This window comes from Ursus arctos, unplaced genomic scaffold (genome assembly GCF_023065955.2).
Source record: "Ursus arctos isolate Adak ecotype North America unplaced genomic scaffold, UrsArc2.0 scaffold_14, whole genome shotgun sequence".
In the NCBI taxonomy this organism is placed as follows: Eukaryota; Metazoa; Chordata; class Mammalia; order Carnivora; family Ursidae; genus Ursus; species Ursus arctos.
In genome coordinates, this window is record NW_026622808.1 from 44986003 (window position 1) to 44996126 (window position 10124).

The following is a 10124-nucleotide window of genomic DNA, read 5'->3' on the forward strand; positions in this document are numbered from 1 at the left end:
TCTGTCCCTTTCCCTCCAGCTCATGCTCTCTGTTTCTCCTTCAAATACGTATTATACACAAAATCTTAAAAAAAAAAAAAAAGTTTTTCTTAGCATCTCATTGACTTTGGGTCATATTACCTCCTAGTCATTCTGTTAACGCCACAAATACATTGTCTTTTAATTCCCATTAATTCTGTCATAGGTACTGATATCATCCCCATTTCATGGATAGGAATACTGAGGCTTAGAAAGTTCAAGTGGCTCATTGGCAGTCTGAGAGCTGAGCTTGACATAGTGCCTCTCTGCACTACCTCCCTAAGACAATTTTTTTTTTTTGCCAATGAAGGCAGGTGAGGTCAAGGTTTCTAGACCAGGTGAGAATCTGATGATTAGAAAAAGCTGGGGCAAAAATCCATGAGGGGATTAATATCAGGAGTTAATTATACTGAGCCTATTGACTTAATAATTGTGTAGGCCCAGAGATAATTTAACCGAGAAGATTAAACCCAGAAGGATTGCAAAGCAGCCTAAAAATCATTTGGAAAAATTAGTGACCTTTTAATCTATCAATTTTCGGATGAATCATCGTGTTCTGATTAATTTAGATTCATACCATCCATTTCTACACCTATAACTAAGACGGGATTGATTTCTGCTTTTTCTGTTCAACGGTGTTGTAGAATATCAGCATAGAACTGTAGAAAAATCCATCACATCTTTACTTCCAAGGCAAACACAGAAATAATGATGCCCGTTCCGTGGCAGGAGGTCGGAAGACGGTTGGTGGTTACACTCCCTAGAATGCTCGCAAGCGCTAGGGCCGGTTAGATACAAATATATGATCTTTTTAAAAGACACCCACATTTATGTTTGTAGCCGCTCAAGAATTTGCAGTTCCCAATTCAATTTCAGTATTACACCGTTGTCAACAATTGTTTGGGATCAGCATATATTGAGAAGCTGTATTTTCATGAGGTTTAATTTTCATAAATGAGACAGTCTTAAAAAAAAAAAAAAAAACAACCCGATGGCGCTGATATGAACAACTCCTGCCATTGTTTGGGGAAGGTTGGAGCTGGCGGTTGCTAGGCAGCCAGGGCCATCCCTGGGAAAGCCACCCAAATGAACGATCCCCTGAACAGGAAGGCAGTCCAAGGGACGAGAAATTAACTCTCTGTGGGGCCAGGCAATGTAGACAGATTTTTCCCCCTGTTTTGTCTGTAATAATACCATCGACTAGTCAAGAAATACTTCAGCCATAGGAATAACAATGGCGGCCCCACTCCCAGGCTCAGAGACATGATGAAAGCTTACAGGGGAGAGTGGAGAGCAGGGGGAGACTTCTGCCCTTCTGGATGGACTTATCTTCAAAATCCATTTTATTCCCTTCTCTGAAAGGCTTGCTTGTGACTATTTATTTTTGGAGACGCTAGGGAATTGGAAATGTCAGAGCCCAAATCGCAGGCCAAACCCAATGAGGAGAATTAGGACCTCAGTGCTTCGAGACCACCACACAGGACGCACCGCTAGATTCTTCTGTCATGTTAGCAGCAATGCTAATAAAACAGCAATCGTGATGTCCCAGATTCTGTGCTTGGCGTTTTTCATGAATTATCTCATTTAATCCTTAAAACGATGCTATGAGGTGGGTCCTCTCCTCAGCCCATCTTAGGGTGGGGGAGGCTGACGGTTACAAATGTTAAGGACATGGTCTGAGAACAGTGAGTGGGTTAAGCTAAAACTCAAACGCAGGCCTGTCTGACTCCAGAGACATTATGCTACACTGCCTGTCACATGGAAACGGTCTTCCTGGGAGATAGGCGGGATAGATTTCTATTTTTAACACATTATATTTAAACTCGTTTTTAAATGTTTTGGGTGGAGGGGTTAAAGAATCTAGGAGGGTGAGGACATACTGACAAAGCAATTTGTTTGCAGGGGAAAAGAACGGAAGGGGAGTGAAGGAGAGGGAAGGGAAGATGCAAGGGAAGGGGGGGAGGGGAAGGAAGAAAGGAAAGCAGAGGGGTGAGAAAGAGGGGAAGGAAAGATGGAGTCCTGAGAAATTTTCAACATTTGAAGTTCCAACGGAGGAGGATGAACCAGAAAAGAAAATAAGAAAGAGTAGTCAGAAAGGTGGGGGGGTGGGGAAGGGGAATAAGAATTTATTATCACAGAATAATACTAATGACATGATCTAATATTTATTAAGTCCTACCCGCCAAGCACTGTTCTAGGCCCTTCAATGTACTACCTCATTTAAACTTCACAATAGCCTTGAGGTAAACGCTATTATTAACTCCATTACAGACAAAGATACTGAGGTACAAAGAGGTTAAGACTTGCCCGTGGACACAAAGCCAGAAAGTGGTAAAACCTAAATATTTTAACCTAGACTTCCTAACACCAGAGTCTGAGCTCTTATGCTGACACACTGTGTCTTCTTTCATAGTTGGAACCAAAGTAATGCTTTCTTGAAGGAAATTGGTATAGAAATATGACCTGGGCTCAATTTTTTCTATACCACAAGAAATTCTGTTGTTGTTGTTTTTTTTAAGCACAAATATCAGCTAATTGGTGATCAACTACAAAGAGAGATATTTTCAAGAAAATTATCAAATTATAGCATGCACAGATGTGATTCTAGGCTACTGGTTAATTATGTTAGAGTGACCTTGCATTTGCACCCTAGAACTATGCAGAAAGTAATAGCGCCTCACCGTAAGCTTCTCTTCAGCCGTAGCCTCATGGGACTGACGTTTGCTCTTGAAAGCCTTGGAGTTTCACATGAGATCACTTTTACTTTCCTCCAGAGTGTTAGAGCTCTGTCTTACATTCACTTTATAAGCAATAGGAATAGCTTGTTACCTAGACACTTAAACTGGACTCTTAAAGCTCCTTCTTCCTAGAACAAAGCCTTAATAACCACATGTAATTCATTGTCCCAATGACTAGCTGAAGTTAGGGACCTCTATGCAAGCACTCATTGTAGCATCTTTGCTAGCTGAACCTAGACTCGGCCTCAAAATCCTTCTCAGCACTCCTTAGAGCCTCTATCCTTCAGTCACAGAGGCCATGCAAGTTGAAACTGATTTGTCATCACGAACCAAGCCAGATGTTGGACTTACCCAGGTGTTGAATGTTCACCTGGCAGCCGTTACAGCATCTGAAAAGCTAACTTTACAAACCGTGTTGCAATGTTTTTCAGCACGTGACTCATAGACCAAGTACATATTAAAAACCCTCATAACCTTCATCTATGAGTTGTTAAAGCTCATAATTCAATGGGAATTCATTATACTGCTCTCTCTACTTTTACATATGCATGAAAGTTTCAAAAATATTTATTTGATATGCAGACCTACTTAATTCAGAATACATGGGGCCCAGAGGCCTGGGAATATGAATTTTTAACAAGCTAACCAGAGTGATTTTTATGTATTCTAAAGCTGGTTCTTTTAAAGTGATTCCCCACCTTGACCATACAGCAGATTCACTTGGGGAGCTTTAAATGTTGCAATGCCCAGACCACATCCCAGACTAATGAAATCAGAATCCTTGGGGGTCTAACCTGGGCATCTGTATTTTTTATAACTCTCTGGATGATTTCACAGGGTCACCAAGTCTGAGGTCTACCGATACAGCACATCCTACCCTTTCTGACACAGGAATCCCATAGTCTATTTAGGCCCCACATTTTTCCTGGGTGGGAGCAGACCAGTGCTGTTCATTCTCTCACAGGCTCTCTCCAGAGGGGCTAACTACAGGATTTCAAGCCCGGTTTACACAGATGTTCCTGCAGCCCACTGGCCTTAGGTTTTGGGATCTGTCTTAGGGGGTCCCCTAGAAACAGATTCTGCGATGAAAATCTGTGAGCAAGTGACTTACTAATTAAATGCTCCAGGAAAATTAGGGTAGAAGTGGGGCAATCAGGACAGAGAAGGGCAGGAAGGCAAGCCAAAGTGTGATACCTGAATTCCTCAGAATAGTTTCAGCCTGATTCCACAAGGGAGCTAGCTGTGGACCTAACACCTCAGGGTTGTCCCCACCCGGAGAAAGTCTTCCCTACTCCTCACCCCCCATTCAACGGTTAAGGGCCACCCCAGGGAGACATAAATTTCCAGGTACTTCCTGCCCTCTGAAGTGAAAGTCCAGGGACAGTCCTCCCGCTCTTGCTGAAGGAATCAAAAGCCCATGGAAGTGGGGAGCACCACACAGGAGCAGGGAGCACCACACAGAAATGCTGCAGAGGTATCCAGGAACAGCACGGATATTATCCACTCCAGTCTCTACATCTCCCTTCATTATAGCAGCTGAAGCAGTTGTTGGCCGAATCATGCTAGAAATCAGTGTTGGCTAGCACATTAAGTGTGTGAGTAGCATTTACTTCCGTCCCAAATTCTTTGATAATTCCAAGAGCAAATCAGCTTCATTTCAACTCTCAGTGGATTGGTAAAGGCTACCTGGGGCATCACATGCAGAAAGACTGTGAGCCCAGGCGGGTAAAGGGCCACATTCTATTAGTGACACCTGCCCCTAGCTAGTGAGAAGGCAATCCCGGTGCTGCCAGAGAATGTTGGTGTCTAAGGTGCCACCAGAATGTCTGCGGAGCTTTCTCAAAAGACGCCTGGGCTCCACCTTCAGACATTCTGATTGAATTAATCGGAGGAGGGGCCCTGGCAGCTGTGTTTTGTGAAAAGCAAACCAGGTGATTCTATGATCGCAGCAAAGCCAAAGAACCGCAGTCCTAGTCGAGATGAATTGCCATGCTAGTTCCCAGTGGTCCCAAGGAATGTTTTCAGGAATACTTTAAAATAAGGAAATAAATCCTCCAAAAAACAAATATTTTCTTTCTGATTCCTGTCTGAGTCTCCTAAAAAATGTCTTTTCAATATGAATAGCAGAACATTTTTGCTTGTTTCATCTTGTCTTGCTGGATCTTCAATACGGTGTGGACTTCGCACAGGCTGGTCATTGCCAAATCTTGATTTGCCTTGTGTAAATAGGTTTCCATTATTGATTTCCATGCGCAGAGACTTCGAACAATTACACTCGAATATGCATCTCTTCCCATTTACCTGTAGAAAATATTGTTAGAATGTATACACTTGCAATTTGTAAGGCCAAAAAAATTAATGTATTGTGTGATTATTCAGTGTTGCTGCTTGTTACAAGATGACGCGGCCCCCAGCAGGACTACTGGCTAACCCATGCTACAAGCTTGCATGCCATCTTGTGGAGGCTGGAGCGAGGTGTACAGTTATGAAGTAAATGCTCCCCCAGAATATGTATTAAAAATACGACTGTGGTTTTCTCCAAACATCTGCCTTTCATGTGAAGTATTAAAGATTTTTTTCTAGGTAATTAAAGCTTTTCTCAGAATCACTTTCCCCCCAATTATACACTATTTGAAGCGAAATTGTTCTTTAGCTTGAATAATCCAGATAATTGCCTCAATTCTCAAATTCATTTGGCCACTAGATGCCTACACTAAATATTTCATCACACACTAGAATATTCTAAGAATGTCATATTGAATGATTCAAACCTCTCCTCCCTTTCTTCTGGTGTTACAAAGAGATGAGATTTTAAGGCAAGGTTAGGGTAGAAGACCACGCCACTGGGGGGCAACTCAGAAGTGAATCTTCCAGCTAAATACCCCGAAGTGAGACTGCTGAGTCATACACTAGTTCTATTTTTAACTTTTTGAGGAAACTCCATACTGTTTTCCACAGTGACTGCACCATTGTGTATTTCCGTTGACAGTGCACAAGATTGCCAATTTCTCCACATCCTTCCAGCACTTGTTGTCTTTGGGTTTGTTTGGTTTTTTTAGATTTTATTTATTCACTTGAGAGAGACAGAACACAAGAGGGGGAAAGGGACAGAGGAAGAAGCAGATTCCCCACTGAGCAGGGAGCCCGATGCAGGACTCGATCCCAGGATCCTCAGGATCATGACCTGAGCCGAAGGCAGACACTTAACCAACTGAGCCACTCAGGTGCCCCCTTTTGGTTTTTTGACAGTAACCATCCTGACAAGTATGAGGTGCTATCTGTTGTGGTTTTGATTTGCATTTCCCTGATAATTAGTGATATAGAGCATTTTTTCATATACCTTTTGGTCTTTAGTATGTCTTCTTTGGAGAAATGTCTGTTTAAGTCCTCACACACACTCCCTTTCTCTAAAGTACTTTCTGCGCCCAACATGGGACTTGAACTCACAACCCTGGGATCAAGAGTTGCAGGCTCCACCCACTGAGCCAGCCAGGCACCCAGCAGTGTTAATTTCTGATTAACTTTTCAAATGTGAACAGTAGAAAATTTCTGTTTGTGTTTTGTTTTGCTTTGCCCCTTCAATGTAGCTACTGACTTTGAACAGGATAATTATTGCTGAATCTTCATTTTGCTTCTGTAAATAGACTTAAATTCTGGATTCCTACGTAGGGGTTCCCAGGATGGTTGCCCTATTCCAACCCTGTGACACTGATCACCGCAGGTTTAAAGAGAACCACGAAGAGCTCTTCCTGCTCTCAGTAGGATGGCACACCTATGATCCCCTCTGTGACAGTGACTGCATCAACGATAGAAACTGCTACCGGGCCCGACGCCAGGCAGCAGTTATGGTCAGTGCACATTATCCACACCTTGTCCCCTTTATGACAGCATCAGGACACCTCCCATCACAACTCACATACGTAACCCAGTCACCCTGAGAATTCAGTCTTTGTCACTGGGACAATTGCTCAGTCTACCCGATACCCCAAAACCTCCCAAAGGGCTCTCGAGAATTCAGTCTGTCATCAAGAAACTCCTTTATATCCTCCACCCCTTCTCTGAATGTTCCCTTCAACGTTCACATTTTTCTGGACCATTCCTTGTCCCTCTCTTGGAGGCAGCAAGCACACAGCTTCTCTTTCCTCAAATTTCCAGCACTCCCGATAGCCTCGTCCCTGTCCCCAATCTCTGCTGCTTCCTTCATTTTCTTTTTTTTAATTTATTAATGCTTATTAACATATAATGTATTATTTGTTTCAGGGGTACAGGTCTTTGATTCATCAGTCTTACACAATTCACAGCGCTCACCACAGCAGATACCCTCCCCAGTGTCCATCAGCCAGCCACCCCATCCCTCCCACCCCCCTCTGCTCCAGCAACCGTCAGTTTGTTTCCTGAGATTAAGAGTCTCTTATGGTTTGTCTCCCTCTCTGGTTTCGTCTTGTTTCGTTTTTTTCTCTCTTCCCCTATGATCCTCTGCCTTGTTTCTCAAATTCCACATATCAGTGAGATCATATGACAATTGCCTTTCTCTGATTGACTTATTTCATTTAGCATAATACCCTCTAGTTCCATCCACGTCATTGCAAATGGCAAGATTTCATTTTTGATGGCTGCATAATATTCCATTGTATATATGTACCACATTTTCTTTATCCATTCATCTGTCTATAGACATCCAGGCTCTTTCCATAGTTTAGCTATTGTGGACATTGCTGCTATAAATATTGGGGTGCACGTGCCCTTTTGGATCACTACATTTGTATCTTTGGGGTAAATTCCCAGTAGCACAATTGCTGGGTCATAGGGTAGCTCTATTTTCAACTTTCCTATTTCACTGAGAAAAGTAGAAGCAATCAAAAGAAAATATCCACTGGCCAGTCTATTTAAAATCATTGATTATCATTTTTTGAATCACAAATGACTCTCTTATAGAATTCCTTATCCCCTTCTCTGCTTTATTTTGCTCCATAACCTTGGCAGCATCTGATATACTCAACTACATAGTCTATCTTCCTCCCACTAGAATTTACGCCCTATGAAGGCAGAGGATTTTATCTGTTTCTTCACTGCTAAAGTCCCACCTCCTGAAACACTGCTTGGCACGAGTAAATGCTCAATAAATCATGGTTGGATGGGCAAGAGAAGGAACATGCAACCACTGTTTCTATTAACCTATTTGCATATGTCCCCTTATGCTTAGTATTTTCCCCTGTTTCTATAGAAGAACAAACTGTGCCTTTTTTTTTTTTAAGTAGGTTTCATGCCCAATGCTGGGCTTGAACCCATGACCCTGAGATCAAGACCCAAGCTGAGATCAATAGTCAGATGCTTAACCAACTGAGTCACATAGGCCCCAAAACTGTGCTTTTTTTTTTTTTTTAAGATTTTATTCATTTATTTGAGAGAGAGCAAGTGAGTGAGAGAGAGCACGGGCAGGGGAAGAGAGAAGCAGACTTTCCGCTGAGCAGGGAGCCTGATGTGGGACTTGATCCCAGACTCTGAGATCATGCCCTGAGCCAAAGGCAGACGCTTAACCGACGGAGCCACCCAGGCACTCCCCGAACTGTGCGTCTAACATCAAGCTCTTCACCCACCCACTGGATGCTGTCACCCACTGCTTGCACAGGACATCACTCCACAATTTTTGCTACTACCTCCTGCACTGTCAATTTTCTCCTCTCTCTCCTAGATTATTATCATCAGCATAAAACATGCTATAATATTTTTCCTTATTCAAAAATAAAAATTTCCCTGGGTTTTACAGCTTCCTCTAGACACTGTCCAGTTTCTCTGCTCTGCTTCTTAGGAAAACTCTTTGAATATTGTCTTTGCTCACTGTACGCACTTTCCACACCTCTGATTCTCTTGAAGCTTCTCCAATCAGACTTTCTTCTTCTTCTTCTTCTTTTTTTTTTACGATTTTATTTATTTATTTGACAGAGAGACAGCCAGAAAGAGAGGGAACACAAGCAGGGGGAGTGGGAGAGGAAGAAGCAGGCTCCCAACAGAGGACCCTGATGTGGGGCTCAATCCCAGGACCCTGGGATCACGCCCTGAGCCAAAGGCAGACACTTAACAACGGAGCCACCCAGGCGCCCCTCCAATCAGACTTGCATTTCCACTACTGCACTGAACTACTCCACTTATCAAGATCACCAAAGACCTCCATGCATTCACTCACTGAACACCTGCTGTGTGCCAGGCACTTACCCATCTGAATTCTCACAACAGACATGGTGCCATCTTCTCTGATCAGTAATCTTAGCCCTCATTGCCTCAGTAGCTTGGCGGTACCGTCTCAATCCCTCCTTCTTGAAATATATCTTCTTATGCTCCTGAAGGCCCTCCACTCGCCTGATTTTCCTTTTACCTTACTGGTCTTGCGGTCTCATTTTTTCAATCCACTTCCTCTTTCTAACTTCCAAATGTTGGGGCACCCCCAGGCTCAGGCCTTGAACTGTTTCTCTTCCCTCATATATTCACACTTACTCCATAGGTAATCTCACTGAGTCCCAAGCTGTAATATGGTTGACCCTTGAACAACATGGGCTTGAACTGCATGGGTCCACTTACACCCAGATTTTTTTCAATAAATACAGTACAGGACTGTAAATGTATTTTCTCTTCCTTAGGATCTTCTCTAGCTTACTTTATTGTAAGCATACAGTATATAATACATATAACACACGAAAATACGTGTTAATCGACTGTGCACATTATCAGCAAGGCTTCTGGCCAACAGTAGGCTATTAGTACTTAGGTTTTGGGGGAGTCAAAGTTATACTCAGAATTTTGACTCTGCAGAGGTCGGTGCCTGTGCTGTTCAAGCTAGTGATTCCAAATTGATTCACCAGAGCCCATGTCAAATATTTTAATCTAGCTGCCTACTCTTCCTGGATGTCTAATTGGCTTCTCAGCCTCGACAGGTGCACAGCAAAACACTCAGTTTTCCTCCTCGACCCCATTCCCCTTCAAAGGGGTTTTGCTCCTGTTAAAAACCTAGAAACCACCTTGATTCCTGTTCTTCCTTTACATCCTACATCTAGTTGGTCTGCAAGTCTGAAACATCATTTTTAAAATATATGCAAGGGTGCTTGGATGGTGCAGTTGGTTAAGCATCCAATTCTTGGTTTCGGCTCAGGTCATGATCTCGGGATCATGCGATGAAGCCCTGCATCCGGCTCCATGTTCAGCGGGGTGTCTGCTTGAGATTCTCTCCCCTCTTGTTCTGCCCCTCCCCCTGCTCTCTCTCTCACTTTCTCTCTCTAAGATAAATAAATAAGTCTTTAAAAAAATAAGTAAAATAAAATATATGCAAACTGCCAAAATGTTTAGGAATGAAGAGTGTTATGTCTGCAACTTACT